The sequence below is a fragment of the Amblyomma maculatum genome, chromosome 3 (assembly GCF_055883805.1).
Source record: "Amblyomma maculatum isolate TAMU_Amacu chromosome 3, ASM5588380v1, whole genome shotgun sequence".
Classification (NCBI taxonomy): domain Eukaryota; kingdom Metazoa; phylum Arthropoda; class Arachnida; order Ixodida; family Ixodidae; genus Amblyomma; species Amblyomma maculatum.
Window position 1 is genome coordinate 66,652,113 of NC_139346.1, and position 19,162 is coordinate 66,671,274.

Genomic DNA, 19,162 nt, shown 5'->3' on the forward strand with positions numbered 1-19,162 from the left:
CTGCGAAAAATAAAAAACGGAAAGGTAGGTGCGAGAAAGATTGCTGCCATCGTAAGGAGAGCAAACTTAAACGGTTGCGAAAAGAAAGCAGAAAGCATGTGTTCCAGTGCTGCAGCTAAAAAAAAAACGGAAAGGTAGGTGCGAGGAAGATTGCTGCTATCGTAAGGAAAGCAAACTTAAACGGTTGCGAAAAGAAAGCAGAAAGCATGTGTTCCAGTGCTGCTGCGAAAAAAAACGGAAAGGTAGGTGCGAGAAAGATTGCTGCTATCGTAAGCAGAGCAAACTTAAAAGATTGCGAAAAGAAAACAGAAAGCATGTGTTCCAGTGCTGCTGCGAAAAAAAAACGGAAAGGTAGGTGCGAGAAAGATTGCTGCCATCGTAAGGAGAGCGAACTTAAATGGTTGCGAAAAGAAAGCAGAAAGCATGTGTTCCAGTGCTGCTGCGAAAAAAAAACCGGAAAGGTAGGTGCGAGAAAGATTGCTGCCATCGTAAGGCGAGCGAACTTAAACGGTTGCGAAAAGAAAGCAGAAAGCATGTGTTCCAGTGCTGCTGCGAAAAAAAAAACGGAAAGGTAGGTGCGAGGAAGATTGCTGCTATCGTAAGGAGAGCAAACTTAAACGGTTGCGAAAAGAAAGCAGAAAGCATGTGTGCCAGTGCTGCTGCGAAAAAAAAACGGAAAGGTAGGTGCGAGGAAGATTGCTGCTATCATAAGGAGAGCAAACTTAAACGGTTGCGAAACGAAAACAGAAAGCATGTGTTCCAGTGCTGCTGCGAAAAAAATAACCGGAAAGGTAGGTGCGAGAAAGATTGCTGCCATCGTAAGGAGAGCAAACTTAAACGGTTGCGAAAAGAAAGCAGAAAGCATGTGTTCCAGTGCTGCTGCGAAAAAAAAAACGGAAAGGTAGGTGCGAGGAAGATTGCTGCTATCTTAAGGAGAGCAAACTTAAACGGTTGCGAAAAGAAAGCAGAAAGCATGTGTTCCAGTGCTGCTGCGAAAAAAAAAACGGAAAGATAGGTGCGAGAAAGATTGCTGCCATCGTAAGGAGAGCAAACTTAAACGGTTGCGAAATGAAAGCAGAAAGCATGTGTTCCAGTGCTGCTGCGGAAAAAGACGGAGAGGTAGGTGCGAGAAAGATTGCTGCCATCGTAAGCAGAGCAAACTTAAACGGTTGCGAAAAGAAAGCAGAAAGCATGTGTTTCAGTGCTGCTGCGAAAAAAAAAACGGCAAGGTAGGTGCGAGAAAGATTGCTGCCATCGTAAGGAGAGGAAACTTAAACGGTTGCGAAAAGAAAGCAGAAAGCATGTGTTCCAGTGCTGCTGCGAAAAAAAACGGAGAGGTAGGTGCGTGAAAGATTGCTGCCATCGTAAGGAGAGCAAACTTAAACGTTGCGAAAAGAAAGCAGAAAGCATGTGTTCCAGTGCTGCTGCGAAAAAAAAACGGAAAGGTAGGAGCGAGAAAGATTGCTGCTATCGTAAGGAGAGCAAACTTAAACGGTTGCGAAAAGAAACCAGAAAGCATGTTTTCCAGTGCTGCTGCGAAAAAAAAACCGGAAAGGTAGGTGCGAGAAAGATTGCTGCCATCGTAAGGCGAGCAAACTTAAACGGTTGCGAAAAGAAAGCAGAAAGCATGTGTTCCAGTGCTGCTGCAAAAAAAAAAACGGAAAGGTAGGTGCGAGGAAGATTGCTGCTATCGTAAGGAGAGCAAACTTAAACGGTTGCGAAAAGAAAGCAGAAAGCATGTGTTCCAGTGCTGCTGCGAAAAAAAAACGGAAAGGTAGGTGCGAGGAAGATTGCTGCTATCGTAAGGAGAGCAAACTTAAACGGTTGCGAAAAGAAAGCAGAAAGCATGTGTTCCAGTGCTGCTGCGAAAAAAAAAACGGCGAGGTAGGTGCGTGAAAGATTGCTGCTATCGTAAGGAGAGCAAACTTAAACGGTTGCGAAAAGAAACCAGAAAGCATGTGTTCCAGTGCTGCTGCGAAAAAAAACCGAAAGGTAGGTATTAGAAAGATTGCTGCTATCGTAAGGAGAGCAAACTTAAACGATTGCGAAAACAAAGCAGAAAGCATGTGTTCCAGTGCTGCTGCGAAAAAAAACGGAAAGGTAGGTGCGAGAAAGATAGCTGCCATCATAAGAAGAGCCAACTTGAATGGTTGCGAAAAGAAAGCAGAAAGCATGTGTTCCAGTGCTGCTGCGAAAAAAAACGGAAAGGGAGGTGCGAGAAAGATTGCTGCCATCGTAAGGAGAGCAAACTTAAACGGTTGCGAAAAGAAAGCAGAAAGCATGTGTTCCAGTGCTGCTGCAAAAAAAAACTGAAAGGTAGGTGCGAGAACGATTGCTGCCATCGTAAGGAGAGCAAACTTAAACAGTTGCGAAAAGAAAGCAGAAAGCATGTGTTACAGTGCTGCTGCGAAAAAAATAACCGGAAAGGTAGGTGCGAGAAAGATTGCTGCCATCGTAAGCAGAGCAAACTTAAACGGTTGCGAAAAGAAAGCAGAAAGCATGTGTTTCAGTGCTGCTGCGAAAAAAAACGGAAAGGTAGGTGTGAGAAAGATTGCTGCCATCGTAAGGAGAGGAAACTTAAACGGTTGCGAAAAGAAACCAGAAAGCATGTGTTCCAGTGCTGCTGCGAAAAAAAAAACGGAAAGCTAGGTGCGAGGAAGATTGCTGCTATCGTAAGGAGAGCAAACTAAACGGTTGCGAAAAGAAAGAAGAAAGCATGTGTTCCAGTGCTGCTGCGAAAAAAAAAACGGAGAGGCAGGTGCGAGAAAGATTGCTGCCATCGTAAGGAGAGCAAACTTAAACGGTTGCGAAAAGAAAGCAGAAAGCATGTGTTCCAGTGCTGCTGCGAAAAAAAAACGGAAAGGTAGGTGCGAGAAAGATTGCTGCTATCGTAAAGAGAGCAAACTTAAATGGTTGCGAAAAGAAAGCAGAAAGCATGTGTTCCAGTGCTGCTGCGAAAAAAAACGGAAAGGTAGGTGCGAGAACGATTGCTGCTATCGTAAGGAGAGCAATCTTAAACGGTTGCGAAAAGAAAGCCGAAAGCATGTGTTCCAGTGATGCTGCGAAAAAAAACGGAGAGGTAGGTGCGTGAAAGATTGCTGCCATCGTAAGGAGAGCAAACTTAAACGGTTGCGAAAAGAAAGCAGAAAGCATGTGTTCCAGTGCTGCTGCGAAAAAAAAAACGGAAAGGTAGGTGCGAGGAAGATTGCTGCTATCGTAAGGAGAGCAAACTTAAACGGTTGCGAAAAGAAAACAGAAAGCATGTTTTCCAGTGCTGCTGTGAAAAAAAAAACCGGAAAGGTAGGTGCGTGAAAGATTGCTGCTATCGTAAGGAGAGAAAACCTAAACGGTTGCGAAAAGAAAGCAGAAAGCATGTGTTCCAGTGCTGCTGCGAAAAAAAACGGAAAGGTAGGAGCGAGAAATATTGCAGCTATCGTAAGGAGAGCAAACTTAAACGGTTGCGAAAAGAAACCAGAAAGCATGTTTTCCAGTGCTGCTGCGAAAAAAAAACCGAAAGGTAGGTGCGAGAAAGATTGCTGCTATCGTAAGGCGAGCAAACTTAAACGGTTGCGAAAAGAAAGCAGAAAGCATGTGTTCCAGTGCTGCTGCGAAAAAAAAAACGGAAAGGTAGGTGCGAGGAAGATTGCTGCTATCGTAAGGAGAGCAAACTTAAACGGTTGCGAAAAGAAAGCAGAAAGCATGTGTTCCAGTGCTGCTGCGAAAAAAAAACGGAAAGGTAGGTGCGAGGAAGATTGCTGCTATCGTAAGGAGAGCAAACTTAAACGGTTGCGAAAAGAAAGCAGAAAGCATGTGTTCCAGTGCTGCTGCGAAAAAAAAAACAGCGAGGTAGGTGCGTGAAAGATTGCTGCTATCGTAAGGAGAGCAAACTTAAACGGTTGCGAAAAGAAACCAGAAAGCATGTGTTCCAGTGCTGCTGCGAAAAAAAAACCGAAAGGTAGGTATTAGAAAGATTGCTGCTATCGTAAGGAGAGCAAACTTAAACGATTGCGAAAACAAAGCAGAAAGCATGTGTTCCAGTGCTGCTGCGAAAAAAACGGAAAGGTAGGTGCGAGAAAGATTGCTGCCATCATAAGAAGAGCCAACTTGAATGGTTGCGAAAAGAAAGCAGAAAGCATGTGTTCCAGTGCTGCTGCGAAAAAAAACGGAAAGGTAGGTGCGAGAAAGATTGCTGCCATCGTAAGCAGAGCAAACTTAAACGGTTGCGAAAAGAAAGCAGAAAGCATGTGTTTCAGTGCTGCTGCGAAAAAAAACGGAAAGGTAGGTGTGAGAAAGATTGCTGCCATCGTAAGGAGAGGAAACTTAAACGGTTGCGAAAAGAAAGCAGAAAGCATGTGTTCCAGTGCTGCTGCGAAAAAAAAAACGGAAAGCTAGGTGCGAGGAAGATTGCTGCTATCGTAAGGAGAGAAAACTAAACGGTTGCGAAAAGAAAGAAGAAAGCATGTGTTCCAGTGCTGCTGCGAAAAAAAAAAACGGAGAGGCAGGTGCGAGAAAGATTGCTGCCATCGTAAGGAGAGCAAACTTAAACGGTTGCGAAAAGAAAGCAGAAAGCATGTGTTCATGTGCTGCTGCGAAAAAAAAATGGAAAGGTAGGTGCGAGAAAGATTGCTGCTATCGTAAAGAGAGCAAACTTAAATGGTTGCGAAAAGAAAGCAGAAAGCATGTGTTCCAGTGCTGCTGCGAAAAAAAACGGAAAGGTAGGTGCGAGAACGATTGCTGCTATCGTAAGGAGAGCAATCTTAAACGGTTGCGAAAAGAAAGCCGAAAGCATGTGTTCCAGTGATGCTGCGAAAAAAAACGGAGAGGTAGGTGCGTGAAAGATTGCTGCCATCGTAAGGAGAGCAAACTTAAACGGTTGCGAAAAGAAAGCAGAAAGCATGTGTTCCAGTGCTGCTGCGAAAAAAAAACGGAAAGGTAGGTGCGAGGAAGATTGCTGCTATCATAAGGAGAGCAAACTTAAACGGTTGCGAAAAGAAAACAGAAAGCATGTTTTCCAGTGCTGCTGTGAAAAAAAAAAACCGGAAAGGTAGGTGCGTGAAAGATTGCTGCTATCGTAAGGAGAGCAAACCTAAACGGTTGCGAAAAGAAAGCAGAAAGCATGTGTTCCAGTGCTGCTGCGAAAAAAAACGGAAAGGTAGGAGCGAGAAAGATTGCTGCTATCGTAAGGAGAGCAAACTTAAACGGTTGCGAAAAGAAACCAGAAAGCATGTTTTCCAGTGCTGCTGCGAAAAAAAAAACCGAAAGGTAGGTGCGAGAAAGATTGCTGCTATCGTAAGGAGAGCAAACTTAAACGATTGCGAAAACAAAGCAGAAAGCATGTGTTCCAGTGCTGCTGCGAAAAAAAAACGGAAAGGTAGGTGCGAGAAAGATTGCTGCCATCATAAGAAGAGCCAACTTGAATGGTTGCGAAAAGAAAGCAGAAAGCATGTGTTCCAGTGCTGCTGCGAAAAAAAACGGAAAGGTAGGTGCGAGAAAGATTGCTGCCATCGTAAGGAGAGCAAACTTAAACGGTTGCGAAAAGAAAGCAGAAAGCATGTGTTCCAGTGCTGCTGCAAAAAAAAAACTGAAAGGTAGGTGCGAGAACGATTGCTGCCATCGTAAGGAGAGCAAACTTAAACAGTTGCGAAAAGAAAGCAGAAAGCATGTGTTCCAGTGCTGCTGCGAAAAAAAAACCGGAAAGGTAGGTGCGAGAAAGATTGCTGCCATCGTAAGGTGAGCCAACTTGAATGGTTGCGAAAAGAAAGCAGAAAGCATGTGTTCCAGTGCTGCTGCGAAAAAAAAAACGGAAAGGTAGGTGCGAGAAAGATTGCTGCCATCGTAAGGAGAGCAAACTTAAACGGTTGCGAAAAGAAAGCAGAAAGCATGTGTTCCAGTGCTGCTGCAAAAAAAAAAACTGAAAGGTAGGTGCGAGAACGATTGCTGCCATCGTAAGGAGAGCAAACTTAAACGGTTGCGAAACGAAAACAGAAAGCATGTGTTCCAGTGCTGCTGCGAAAAAAATAACCGGAAAGGTAGGTGCGAGAAAGATTGCTGCCATCGTAAGGAGAGCAAACTTAAACGGTTGCGAAAAGAAAGCAGAAAGCATGTGTTCCAGTGCTGCTGCGAAAAAAAAAACGGAAAGGTAGGTGCGAGGAAGATTGCTGCTATCCTAAGGAGAGCAAACTTAAACGGTTGCGAAAAGAAAGCAGAAAGCATGTGTTCCAGTGCTGCTGCGAAAAAAAAAACGGAAAGATAGGTGCGAGAAAGATTGCTGCCATCGTAAGGAGAGCAAACTTAAACGGTTGCGAAATGAAAGCAGAAAGCATGTGTTCCAGTGCTGCTGCGGAAAAAGACGGAGAGGTAGGTGCGAGAAAGATTGCTGCCATCGTAAGCAGAGCAAACTTAAACGGTTGCGAAAAGAAAGCAGAAAGCATGTGTTTCAGTGCTGCTGCGAAAAAAAAAACGGCAAGGTAGGTGCGAGAAAGATTGCTGCCATCGTAAGGAGAGGAAACTTAAACGGTTGCGAAAAGAAAGCAGAAAGCATGTGTTCCAGTGCTGCTGCGAAAAAAAACGGAGAGGTAGGTGCGTGAAAGATTGCTGCTATCGTAAGGAGAGCAAACCTAAACGGTTGCGAAAAGAAAGCAGAAAGCATGTGTTCCAGTGCTGCTGCGAAAAAAAACGGAAAGGTAGGAGCGAGAAAGATTGCTGCTATCGTAAGGAGAGCAAACTTAAACGGTTGCGAAAAGAAACCAGAAAGCATGTTTTCCAGTGCTGCTGCGAAAAAAAAAAACCGAAAGGTAGGTGCGAGAAAGATTGCTGCTATCGTAAGGAGAGCAAACTTAAACGATTGCGAAAACAAAGCAGAAAGCATGTGTTCCAGTGCTGCTGCGAAAAAAAAACGGAAAGGTAGGTGCGAGAAAGATTGCTGCCATCATAAGAAGAGCCAACTTGAATGGTTGCGAAAAGAAAGCAGAAAGCATGTGTTCCAGTGCTGCTGCGAAAAAAAACGGAAAGGTAGGTGCGAGAAAGATTGCTGCCATCGTAAGGAGAGCAAACTTAAACGGTTGCGAAAAGAAAGCAGAAAGCATGTGTTCCAGTGCTGCTGCAAAAAAAAAAACTGAAAGGTAGGTGCGAGAACGATTGCTGCCATCGTAAGGAGAGCAAACTTAAACAGTTGCGAAAAGAAAGCAGAAAGCATGTGTTCCAGTGCTGCTGCGAAAAAAAAACCGGAAAGGTAGGTGCGAGAAAGATTGCTGCCATCGTAAGGTGAGCAAACTTAAACGGTTGCGAAAAGAAAGCAGAAAGCATGTGTTCCAGTGCTGCTGCGAAAAAAAAAACGGAAAGGTAGGTGCGAGGAAGATTGCTGCTATCGTAAGGAGAGCAAACTTAAACGGTTGCGAAAAGAAAGCAGAAAGCATGTGTTCCAGTGCTGCTGCGAAAAAAAAAAACGGAAAGGTAGGTGCGAGGAAGATTGCTGCTATCGTAAGGAGAGCAAACTTAAACGGTTGCGAAACGAAAACAGAAAGCATGTGTTCCAGTGCTGCTGCGAAAAAAATAACCGGAAAGGTAGGTGCGAGAAAGATTGCTGCCATCGTAAGGAGAGCAAACTTAAACGGTTGCGAAAAGAAAGCAGAAAGCATGTGTTCCAGTGCTGCTGCGAAAAAAAAAAAACGGAAAGGTAGGTGCGAGGAAGATTGCTGCTATCCTAAGGAGAGCAAACTTAAACGGTTGCGAAAAGAAAGCAGAAAGCATGTGTTCCAGTGCTGCTGCGAAAAAAAACGGAAAGGTAGGAGCGAGAAAGATTGCTGCTATCGTAAGGAGAGCAAACTTAAACGGTTGCGAAAAGAAACCAGAAAGCATGTTTTCCAGTGCTGCTGCGAAAAAAAAAACCGAAAGGTAGGTGCGAGAAAGATTGCTGCTATCGTAAGGAGAGCAAACTTAAACGATTGCGAAAACAAAGCAGAAAGCATGTGTTCCAGTGCTGCTGCGAAAAAAAAACGGAAAGGTAGGTGCGAGAAAGATTGCTGCCATCATAAGAAGAGCCAACTTGAATGGTTGCGAAAAGAAAGCAGAAAGCATGTGTTCCAGTGCTGCTGCGAAAAAAAAAAACCGGAAAGGTAGGTGCGTGAAAGATTGCTGCTATCGTAAGGAGAGCAAACCTAAACGGTTGCGAAAAGAAAGCAGAAAGCATGTGTTCCAGTGCTGCTGCGAAAAAAAACGGAAAGGTAGGAGCGAGAAAGATTGCTGCTATCGTAAGGAGAGCAAACTTAAACGGTTGCCAAAAGAAACCAGAAAGCATGTTTTCCAGTGCTGCTGCGAAAAAAAAAACCGAAAGGTAGGTGCGAGAAAGATTGCTGCTATCGTAAGGAGAGCAAACTTAAACGATTGCGAAAACAAAGCAGAAAGCATGTGTTCCAGTGCTGCTGCGAAAAAAAACGGAAAGGTAGGTGCGAGAAAGATTGCTGCCATCATAAGAAGAGCCAACTTGAATGGTTGCGAAAAGAAAGCAGAAAGCATGTGTTCCAGTGCTGCTGCGAAAAAAAACGGAAAGGTAGGTGCGAGAAAGATTGCTGCCATCGTAAGGAGAGCAAACTTAAACGGTTGCGAAAAGAAAGCAGAAAGCATGTGTTCCAGTGCTGCTGCAAAAAAAAAACTGAAAGGTAGGTGCGAGAACGATTGCTGCCATCGTAAGGAGAGCAAACTTAAACAGTTGCGAAAAGAAAGCAGAAAGCATGTGTTCCAGTGCTGCTGCGAAAAAAAAACCGGAAAGGTAGGTGCGAGAAAGATTGCTGCCATCGTAAGGTGAGCAAACTTAAACGGTTGCGAAAAGAAAGCAGAAAGCATGTGTTCCAGTGCTGCTGCGAAAAAAAAAACGGAAAGGTAGGTGCGAGGAAGATTGCTGCTATCGTAAGGAGAGCAAACTTAAACGGTTGCGAAAAGAAAGCAGAAAGCATGTGTTCCAGTGCTGCTGCGAAAAAAAAAACGGAAAGGTAGGTGCGAGGAAGATTGCTGCTATCGTAAGGAGAGCAAACTTAAACGGTTGCGAAACGAAAACAGAAAGCATGTGTTCCAGTGCTGCTGCGAAAAAAATAACCGGAAAGGTAGGTGCGAGAAAGATTGCTGCCATCGTAAGGAGAGCAAACTTAAACGGTTGCGAAAAGAAAGCAGAAAGCATGTGTTCCAGTGCTGCTGCGAAAAAAAAAACGGAAAGGTAGGTGCGAGGAAGATTGCTGCTATCCTAAGGAGAGCAAACTTAAACCGTTGCGAAAAGAAAGCAGAAAGCATGTGTTCCAGTGCTGCTGCGAAAAAAAAACGGAAAGATAGGTGCGAGAAAGATTGCTGCCATCGTAAGGAGAGCAAACTTAAACGGTTGCGAAATGAAAGCAGAAAGCATGTGTTCCAGTGCTGCTGCGGAAAAAGACGGAGAGGTAGGTGCGAGAAAGATTGCTGCCATCGTAAGCAGAGCAAACTTAAACGGTTGCGAAAAGAAAGCAGAAAGCATGTGTTTCAGTGCTGCTGCGAAAAAAAAAACGGCAAGGTAGGTGCGAGAAAGATTGCTGCCATCGTAAGGAGAGGAAACTTAAACGGTTGCGAAAAGAAAGCAGAAAGCATGTGTTCCAGTGCTGCTGCGAAAAAAAACGGAGAGGTAGGTGCGTGAAAGATTGCTGCCATCGTAAGGAGAGCAAACTTAAACGGTTGCGAAAAGAAAGCAGAAAGCATGTGTTCCAGTGCTGCTGCGAAAAAAAACGGAAAGGTAGGAGCGAGAAAGATTGCTGCTATCGTAAGGAGAGCAAACTTAAACGGTTGCGAAAAGAAACCAGAAAGCATGTTTTCCAGTGCTGCTGCGAAAAAAAAACCGGAAAGGTAGGTGCGAGAAAGATTGCTGCCATCGTAAGGCGAGCAAACTTAAACGGTTGCGAAAAGAAAGCAGAAAGCATGTGTTCCAGTGCTGCTGCAAAAAAAAAAAACGGAAAGGTAGGTGCGAGGAAGATTGCTGCTATCGTAAGGAGAGCAAACTTAAACGGTTGCGAAAAGAAAGCAGAAAGCATGTGTTCCAGTGCTGCTGCGAAAAAAAAAAGGCGAGGTAGGTGCGTGAAAGATTGCTGCTATCGTAAGGAGAGCAAACTTAAACGGTTGCGAAAAGAAACCAGAAAGCATGTGTTCCAGTGCTGCTGCGAAAAAAAACCGAAAGGTAGGTATTAGAAAGATTGCTGCTATCGTAAGGAGAGCAAACTTAAACGATTGCGAAAACAAAGCAGAAGGCATGTGTTCCAGTGCTGCTGCGAAAAAAAACGGAAAGGTAGGTGCGAGAAAGATTGCTGCCATCATAAGAAGAGCCAACTTGAATGGTTGCGAAAAGAAAGCAGAAAGCATGTGTTCCAGTGCTGCTGCGAAAAAAAACGGAAAGGGAGGTGCGAGAAAGATTGCTGCCATCGTAAGGAGAGCAAACTTAAACGGTTGCGAAAAGAAAGCAGAAAGCATGTGTTCCAGTGCTGCTGCAAAAAAAAACTGAAAGGTTGGTGCGAGAACGATTGCTGCCATCGTAAGGAGAGCAAACTTAAACAGTTGCGAAAAGAAAGCAGAAAGCATGTGTTACAGTGCTGCTGCGAAAAAAAATAACTGGAAAGGTAGGTGCGAGAAAGATTGCTGCCATCGTAAGCAGAGCAAACTTAAACGGTTGCGAAAAGAAAGCAGAAAGCATGTGTTTCAGTGCTGCTGCGAAAAAAAACGGAAAGGTAGGTGTGAGAAAGATTGCTGCCATCGTAAGGAGAGGAAACTTAAACGGTTGCGAAAAGAAAGCAGAAAGCATGTGTTCCAGTGCTGCTGCGAAAAAAAAAACGGAAAGCTAGGTGCGAGGAAGATTGCTGCTATCGTAAGGAGAGCAAACTAAACGGTTGCGAAAAGAAAGAAGAAAGCATGTGTTCCAGTGCTGCTGCGAAAAAAAAAACGGAGAGGCAGGTGCGAGAAAGATTGCTGCCATCGTAAGGAGAGCAAACTTAAACGGTTGCGAAAAGAAAGCAGAAAGCATGTGTTCCAGTGCTGCTGCGAAAAAAAACGGAAAGGTAGGTGCGAGAAAGATTGCTGCTATCGTAAAAAGAGCAAACTTAAATGGTTGCGAAAAGAAAGCAGAAAGCATGTGTTCCAGTGCTGCTGCGAAAAAAAACGGAAAGGTAGGTGCGAGAACGATTGCTGCTATCGTAAGGAGAGCAATCTTAAACGGTTGCGAAAAGAAAGCCGAAAGCATGTGTTCCAGTGATGCTGCGAAAAAAAACGGAGAGGTAGGTGCGTGAAAGATTGCTGCCATCGTAAGGAGAGCAAACTTAAACGGTTGCGAAAAGAAAGCAGAAAGCATGTGTTCCAGTGCTGCTGCGAAAAAAAAACGGAAAGGTAGGTGCGAGGAAGATTGCCGCTATCGTAAGGAGAGCAAACTTAAACGGTTGCGAAAAGAAAACAGAAAGCATGTTTTCCAGTGCTGCTGTGAAAAAAAAAACCGGAAAGGTAGGTGCGTGAAAGATTGCTGCTATCGTAAGGAGAGAAAACCTAAACGGTTGCGAAAAGAAAGCAGAAAGCATGTGTTCCAGTGCTGCTGCGAAAAAAAACGGAAAGGTAGGAGCGAGAAAGATTGCTGCTATCGTAAGGAGAGCAAACTTAAACGGTTGCGAAAAGAAACCAGAAAGCATGTTTTCCAGTGCTGCTGCGAAAAAAAAACCGATAGGTAGGTGCGAGAAAGATTGCTGCTATCGTAAGGCGAGCAAACTTAAACGGTTGCGAAAAGAAAGCAGAAAGCATGTGTTCCAGTGCTGCTGCGAAAAAAAAAAACGGAAAGGTAGGTGCGAGGAAGATTGCTGCTATCGTAAGGAGAGCAAACTTAAACGGTTGCGAAAAGAAAGCAGAAAGCATGTGTTCCAGTGCTGCTGCGAAAAAAAAACGGAAAGGTAGGTGCGAGGAAGATTGCTGCTATCGTAAGGAGAGCAAACTTAAACGGTTGCGAAAAGAAAGCAGAAAGCATGTGTTCCAGTGCTGCTGCGAAAAAAAAAACGGCGAGGTAGGTGCGTGAAAGATTGCTGCTATCGTAAGGAGAGCAAACTTAAACGGTTGCGAAAAGAAACCAGAAAGCATGTGTTCCAGTGCTGCTGCGAAAAAAAAACCGAAAGGTAGGTATTAGAAAGATTGCTGCTATCGTAAGGAGAGCAAACTTAAACGATTGCGAAAACAAAGCAGAAAGCATGTGTTCCAGTGCTGCTGCGAAAAAAAACGGAAAGGTAGGTGCGAGAAAGATTGCTGCCATCATAAGAAGAGCCAACTTGAATGGTTGCGAAAAGAAAGCAGAAAGCATGTGTTCCAGTGCTGCTGCGAAAAAAAACGGAAAGGTAGGTGCGAGAAAGATTGCTGCCATCGTAAGGAGAGCAAACTTAAACGGTTGCGAAAAGAAAGCAGAAAGCATGTGTTCCAGTGCTGCTGCGAAAAAAAACGGAAAGGTAGGTGCGAGAAAGATTGCTGCCATCGTAAGGAGAGCAAACTTAAACGGTTGCGAAAAGAAAGCAGAAAGCATGTGTTCCAGTGCTGCTGCGAAAAAAATAACCAGAAAGGTAGGTGCGAGAAAGATTGCTGCCATCGTAAGCAGAGCAAACTTAAACGGTTGCGAAAAGAAAGCAGAAAGCATGTGTTTCAGTGCTGCTGCGAAAAAAAACGGAAAGGTAGGTGTGAGAAAGATTGCTGCCATCGTAAGGAGAGGAAACTTAAACGGTTGCGAAAAGAAAGCAGAAAGCATGTGTTCCAGTGCTGCTGCGAAAAAAAAAAACGGAAAGCTAGGTGCGAGGAAGATTGCTGCTATCGTAAGGAGAGAAAACTAAACGGTTGCGAAAAGAAAGAAGAAAGCATGTGTTCCAGTGCTGCTGCGAAAAAAAAACGGAGAGGCAGGTGCGAGAAAGATTGCTGCCATCGTAAGGAGAGCAAACTTAAACGGTTGCGAAAAGAAAGCAGAAAGCATGTGTTCATGTGCTGCTGCGAAAAAAAAATGGAAAGGTAGGTGCGAGAAAGATTGCTGCTATCGTAAAGAGAGCAAACTTAAATGGTTGCGAAAAGAAAGCAGAAAGCATGTGTTCCAGTGCTGCTGCGAAAAAAAACGGAAAGGTAGGTGCGAGAACGATTGCTGCTATCGTAAGGAGAGCAATCTTAAACGGTTGCGAAAAGAAAGCCGAAAGCATGTGTTCCAGTGATGCTGCGAAAAAAAACGGAGAGGTAGGTGCGTGAAAGATTGCTGCCATCGTAAGGAGAGCAAACTTAAACGGTTGCGAAAAGAAAGCAGAAAGCATGTGTTCCAGTGCTGCTGCGAAAAAAAAAACGGAAAGGTAGGTGCGAGGAAGATTGCTGCTATCGTAAGGAGAGCAAACTTAAACGGTTGCGAAAAGAAAACAGAAAGCATGTTTTCCAGTGCTGCTGTGAAAAAAAAAAACCGGAAAGGTAGGTGCGTGAAAGATTGCTGCTATCGTAAGGAGAGCAAACCTAAACGGTTGCGAAAAGAAAGCAGAAAGCATGTGTTCCAGTGCTGCTGCGAAAAAAAACGGAAAGGTAGGAGCGAGAAAGATTGCTGCTATCGTAAGGAGAGCAAACTTAAACGGTTGCGAAAAGAAACCAGAAAGCATGTTTTCCAGTGCTGCTGCGAAAAAAAAAACCGAAAGGTAGGTGCGAGAAAGATTGCTGCTATCGTAAGGAGAGCAAACTTAAACGATTGCGAAAACAAAGCAGAAAGCATGTGTTCCAGTGCTGCTGCGAAAAAAAAACGGAAAGGTAGGTGCGAGAAAGATTGCTGCCATCATAAGAAGAGCCAACTTGAATGGTTGCGAAAAGAAAGCAGAAAGCATGTGTTCCAGTGCTGCTGCGAAAAAAAACGGAAAGGTAGGTGCGAGAAAGATTGCTGCCATCGTAAGGAGAGCAAACTTAAACGGTTGCGAAAAGAAAGCAGAAAGCATGTGTTCCAGTGCTGCTGCAAAAAAAAAACTGAAAGGTAGGTGCGAGAACGATTGCTGCCATCGTAAGGAGAGCAAACTTAAACAGTTGCGAAAAGAAAGCAGAAAGCATGTGTTCCAGTGCTGCTGCGAAAAACAAACCGGAAAGGTAGGTGCGAGAAAGATTGCTGCCATCGTAAGGTGAGCAAACTTAAACGGTTGCGAAAAGAAAGCAGAAAGCATGTGTTCCAGTGCTGCTGCGAAAAAAAAAACGGAAAGGTAGGTGCGAGGAAGATTGCTGCTATCGTAAGGAGAGCAAACTTAAACGGTTGCGAAAAGAAAGCAGAAAGCATGTGTTCCAGTGCTGCTGCGAAAAAAAAAACGGAAAGGTAGGTGCGAGGAAGATTGCTGCTATCGTAAGGAGAGCAAACTTAAACGGTTGCGAAACGAAAACAGAAAGCATGTGTTCCAGTGCTGCTGCGAAAAAAATAACCGGAAAGGTAGGTGCGAGAAAGATTGCTGCCATCGTAAGGAGAGCAAACTTAAACGGTTGCGAAAAGAAAGCAGAAAGCATGTGTGCTTCGCCTCCGTCTGTGACCTACGGCTGTCTGCTGCATTCATCAGTGCTGTGCGCCATGCCCCTCCGTGGCTTTGAACTTGGACCTATAATGCCCGGATAAAGTGTCGTCTTTACGAGACGCAACGACCCACGATGGCCGTCAACGCAGATTTCCTCAGGCCTCCTGGTCGCCACCGCCGCGCGCTCAGCCTCGACTGTTCCCGCAGGCTCCGAATAATGTGCGAAGAGGCCTCACAAATCTTAGAAAAGCACATCAAAGCACAGAAGTTCTTAGCAACCTCAAAGAAATCTCCACCTTCGGAGGGTATCCAGACGCCACCACACTACGTGGCAAGCCCTGTTAACCTCTCCCTTCGGGATCAGGAAGAAACGCCTGATCCACCTGTCCTTAGGCGGTTCGATGCCTCCTGGATAGACTCGCCCACCCCTGGCCAGCAAGCCCACCCATCCACCGTGCCTGCCATGCTCCCAAGCACTGCGCAAGAGGAGCTCCCTCCGGCTTCAAGCCAATCCGTCTTGCCTGCCGCTCTCCAAAGTATTGCGAATGAGGAGAATCCTCCAGCTTCAAATGAGGGGGCAACTCCCCAGTCTGGTGTCTCCTCACAGCTCACAGCTCTCCAGATGGCATCTATAGAAGATGCCTTCACCGAAGGAGACTACGACACCGAGCCCAATTGGGTTGAGGTTCAGAAAAAGTCTCGAACAGCTGTGACGAACATCCGCGACCAAGCCTCCTCTCTCAAGGTTGCCGATCCCGGGCAGGATGATTTTCCTCCCCTGAACTCCGAGCACACTGATCCTCGCATCTCCCCACTGACCTCCGGGGCATCGTCCGCCCTCAAGAGTTCAAGTCCTGCTGTTCCCTCCGGAAAGCCAAACGATCCTGCGAACAACCACACGCAGAAGGACAAGCCCAACCAGGCCACTCAACAAAAGCGCAGCAAACTCAAGACTCGCCGCGCGGAGCAAAGAGGGCCTCAAGACAAGCCCCCTGCTGGTTTGTCTAGCAAATCCTCCAACACTTCCTCACGCGTAGCCCCAGCGGCCCGCTTCTCCGCACCACCCGCGGACTCCCAGGCTGCCTGCTCAGCAACCATCCTCTTTTATCCTTCGCGGAAAAAAGACAATTTCCTTTCTCCCAGCCGAGACTCCATCGCGAAGTTTCTGGCCACCTTACCTGGTGTTAAGGCTGTCAGGGTGAACCTTCGCCGTAATGTCTGTGCAGTGGACACCAACCCCACAACCAATCTTGACCCCCTCCTAGCCGTCAACGACATCTGTGGTGTCAAAGTGCGAGCCAAGGAAGCTGGTGGGAAGACCTCCACTGGCCTTATCTTCTCAATCGACCCCAGCCTTTCTGAGGACGAGATCCTCAACGGATTGGAAAGCAGCGTTCCTGTCCTAGGATGCTGGCGCAGCGGCAAGGATCTGGTTATCCGCTTCGCTGGTACGGAGCCACCCCAAGAGGTGGCCCTGTACAAACTCCGGCGCTCTGTTCGCGCTCGCCGCCCACGGCCTTTGCAATGCCTTAAGTGCGGAGTATATGGGCATGCCACGGCGGCCTGTACCTTTCCCCCACGCTGTCTCCGCTGCGGTGATTCTCACCCGACCGACGACTGCGACGCCGCCTCTCCTCACTGTCTCAACTGTAAGGGGAGGCATGCCGCCACAGAGCCAAGGTGTCCACGCTGGCAACAGGAAAGGCAGGTTGCCATTACGTTGGCCACTTCCAAGTCCCGCATCACACGGCAAGAGGCCGTTAAAATAGTGAAGGACCGAGCTGAGCCTGCCAGGACAAGTTCTGGCAAAGCTGCAGAACCCACTCGGGATCACCCGGCCATTACCGCTCAGCCACGCAACTCGTCTCCCCACGACCCCCAGTCTTACTGCGGTGTCGCGAAGTCGCCCCCACGCGCAGCCCCCGCATCAAGCCCGACTCACACTGATCAGCGCGAAGCCATCACAGCCGCACTCGCAGCTGCTGTCGCGGCTCTCATCGGGCATCTACCTGTTAACTCACCCGCGCGGCAACTCTGCGCGGCGGCTCTTGCCGCTCATGATGCCTTTAACCATCATGGCTAACAACCAGCAAGTTCATCGGCCGCGAGTGATGCAGTGGAACTGTTCTTCCCTCCGCCGCCGTCATCCTGAGATCGCAGCTATTCTGCCTCTCAAGCAGTGGGATATCCTGGCGCTCCAGGAGACCCACGCTCGTGCAGAAGATTTTCACCTACCTGGTTACTTGGGATACAGTGGTGCGACAACATGTGCATCATCCCAGTGCAATGCCAATCCGTGCCGCGATACTTCGCATCCTCCCGGCACTCCTCGGACGGCTATTTACGTGCGCGCCTCACTACCCCACTCTGTAGTCGCAGTGGACGATCTTACAGGTGGACCCATCGAGTGTGTTGCAATCAAGGTCCGTGTGAGAAATACGGACACCACTATCGCATCTGTGTACATCCGGCCTGGTCATCATTGGGACGCTCGCTTCGTCGAGCACCTAACTGCCCGACTTGGATGTGACGTGCTCATCTGTGGGGACTTCAATTCTCACAATACAGAGTGGGGCTCAAGAAGCACTACCAGACAAGGCCGCGAACTTCTCGACGCCATCTACGCAGCCGGACTCAACATTCTGAATAATGGCTCCCCTACCTTTGTGTGTTCTCGGGCGGCCCCTTCGGCTATTGACCTCACACTCGCCTCCCCCTCCTGCGACTACAGATGGGAAACATCGGCGGATACTGCTGGGTCGGACCACCTCCCTATTGAAATTACCCCGCTCGTAGACCCTCCCCCTGAGAAGAATGTCTACCATGTTGTGCGGTGGAGCCTCTTCCGGAAGTTGTGTAGTGCTCAATGTGCCGACATAGACTTCTTCGGACACATCGCTGCTTGCGCTACTTCCGCCACAACCCGCTGTGCCGTGAACCCCGGATCCCCCGTCCCGGATGTCAAACTGCTTAACTTGCGCGCCGCCCGACGCAAAGCACAGCGTAAAGCTCGCCGTACGGGCAAACCCGAGCACTGGACAGTTTATAACCGCCTAGATGCCTGCTGCCGTCGCCATGCCAAAAAACTCCGCCGACGCAGCTGGATTAAGCTCTGTAGTGCTCTAGACGGTCCCCGATCGCAGAAACGAGGATGGCGAATCCTTTCGTCCATGCTCCGGCCTCGTGTCCCTCGGGCCCCTGTCCTCGCCATAGCGGTAGCACGCGGAATCACGGACTCGGCTCTCTCCGAGCTTCTCGCTGACCACTTTGCCACTTCCTTGGCTGTGAGTGCAGCAGTGCCCGCTGCCACCTCCCACGCTCGCATTACTCTTGTTCCGGCTCATCTTGCTGACGATATCTTACAACTATCGACTCGTGACTTCACCGCTCACGAGCTAGATGCAAGTCTAGCTTCCAGGAAGCAAAGATCTGCCCCGGGGCCCGATGGTATTACGTACCAAATGTTAAAAAATCTCGACACTGACCAGCGCGCTCGCCTTCTCAAGGCGTATAATGCTCTTTTTCACTCCGGCTCACTTCCCGATGAGTGGCGGTCTGCTACAGTCATCCCAGTCCTGAAGAGGGGCAAGCAACCCTCACGACTAACCTCATATAGACCAATCTCCCTCACCTCCGTCCCAGGAAAGGTCCTAGAATCCCTAGCGCTAAACCGCCTCCAATGGATAGCGGATGCAATGGGGGCAATTGCACCCGAACAGAGTGGTTTCAGAAAATGCCGATCTACAACTGACTGCATCACAGAAGTTGTTGCTTTTCTTGAACAGGCTAAGGCCACTCGAAAGTGCGCATATCTCCTCCTACTGGACGTCCAAAATGCCTTTAACTCCATATCTCACAGCTCCATCTTAGATGCTCTCCGCGGCCTCGGTGTAGTCGGGAATCTCTTTGGCTACGTCCAAAACTTTCTGTCTGACCGCACCTTTAAAGTTAAGGCTGGTTCCTCTTCAAGCTCTCCCCGTAGTGTTCTCTGCGGCGTCCCTCAGGGCAGTGTACTCAGCCCCTTCCTGTTTAACCTCGTCCTGTCACAGCTTCCTCGCCGCATCACAGCCCTCCACTCTGGTGTGCGCATTTGCTTGTACGCAGACGACATAGCCCTTTACTGCAGCGGTTCGACACTCTGCGGCCGTACCATCCGCGCAGAGCTTCAGTTTGCCCTCCTCACTGTCCAACAGTTTCTTCAAAGTGTCGGGCTTTCCTTGTCCCCCACAAAAACCGAAGCCCTTGTGTTTCACCCACGCCCTGCGGCTATGTACCTCATACCGCCACTCACACTAGGAGGGGTTCCTCTTCCCTGGAAAAAGTCGGCCCGCTATTTGGGGCTCACAATTGACTACAAACTCTCCTGGCGCCCCGCCGTTTCCTGCCTCAGAAAAGCAGCCTCACAAGTCGCCTTGACCGCCAACAAGCTGCTATCCAAGGGCGAAGGGTGCTCCCCGTCTCTTGCAATCAGGTTTTACAATGGCATCGCAGTGGCGAAAATCCTTTATGCACTGCCATTCGTCAACATCCCCCCTCTCCTATGGCAAGCCATCGACACTGACCAGCGGAGTGCCATCCGCAAATTCTTGCGCCTCCCCCACTTCTCCCAAGTTGCAGCCACTTATGCGGAAGCTGCG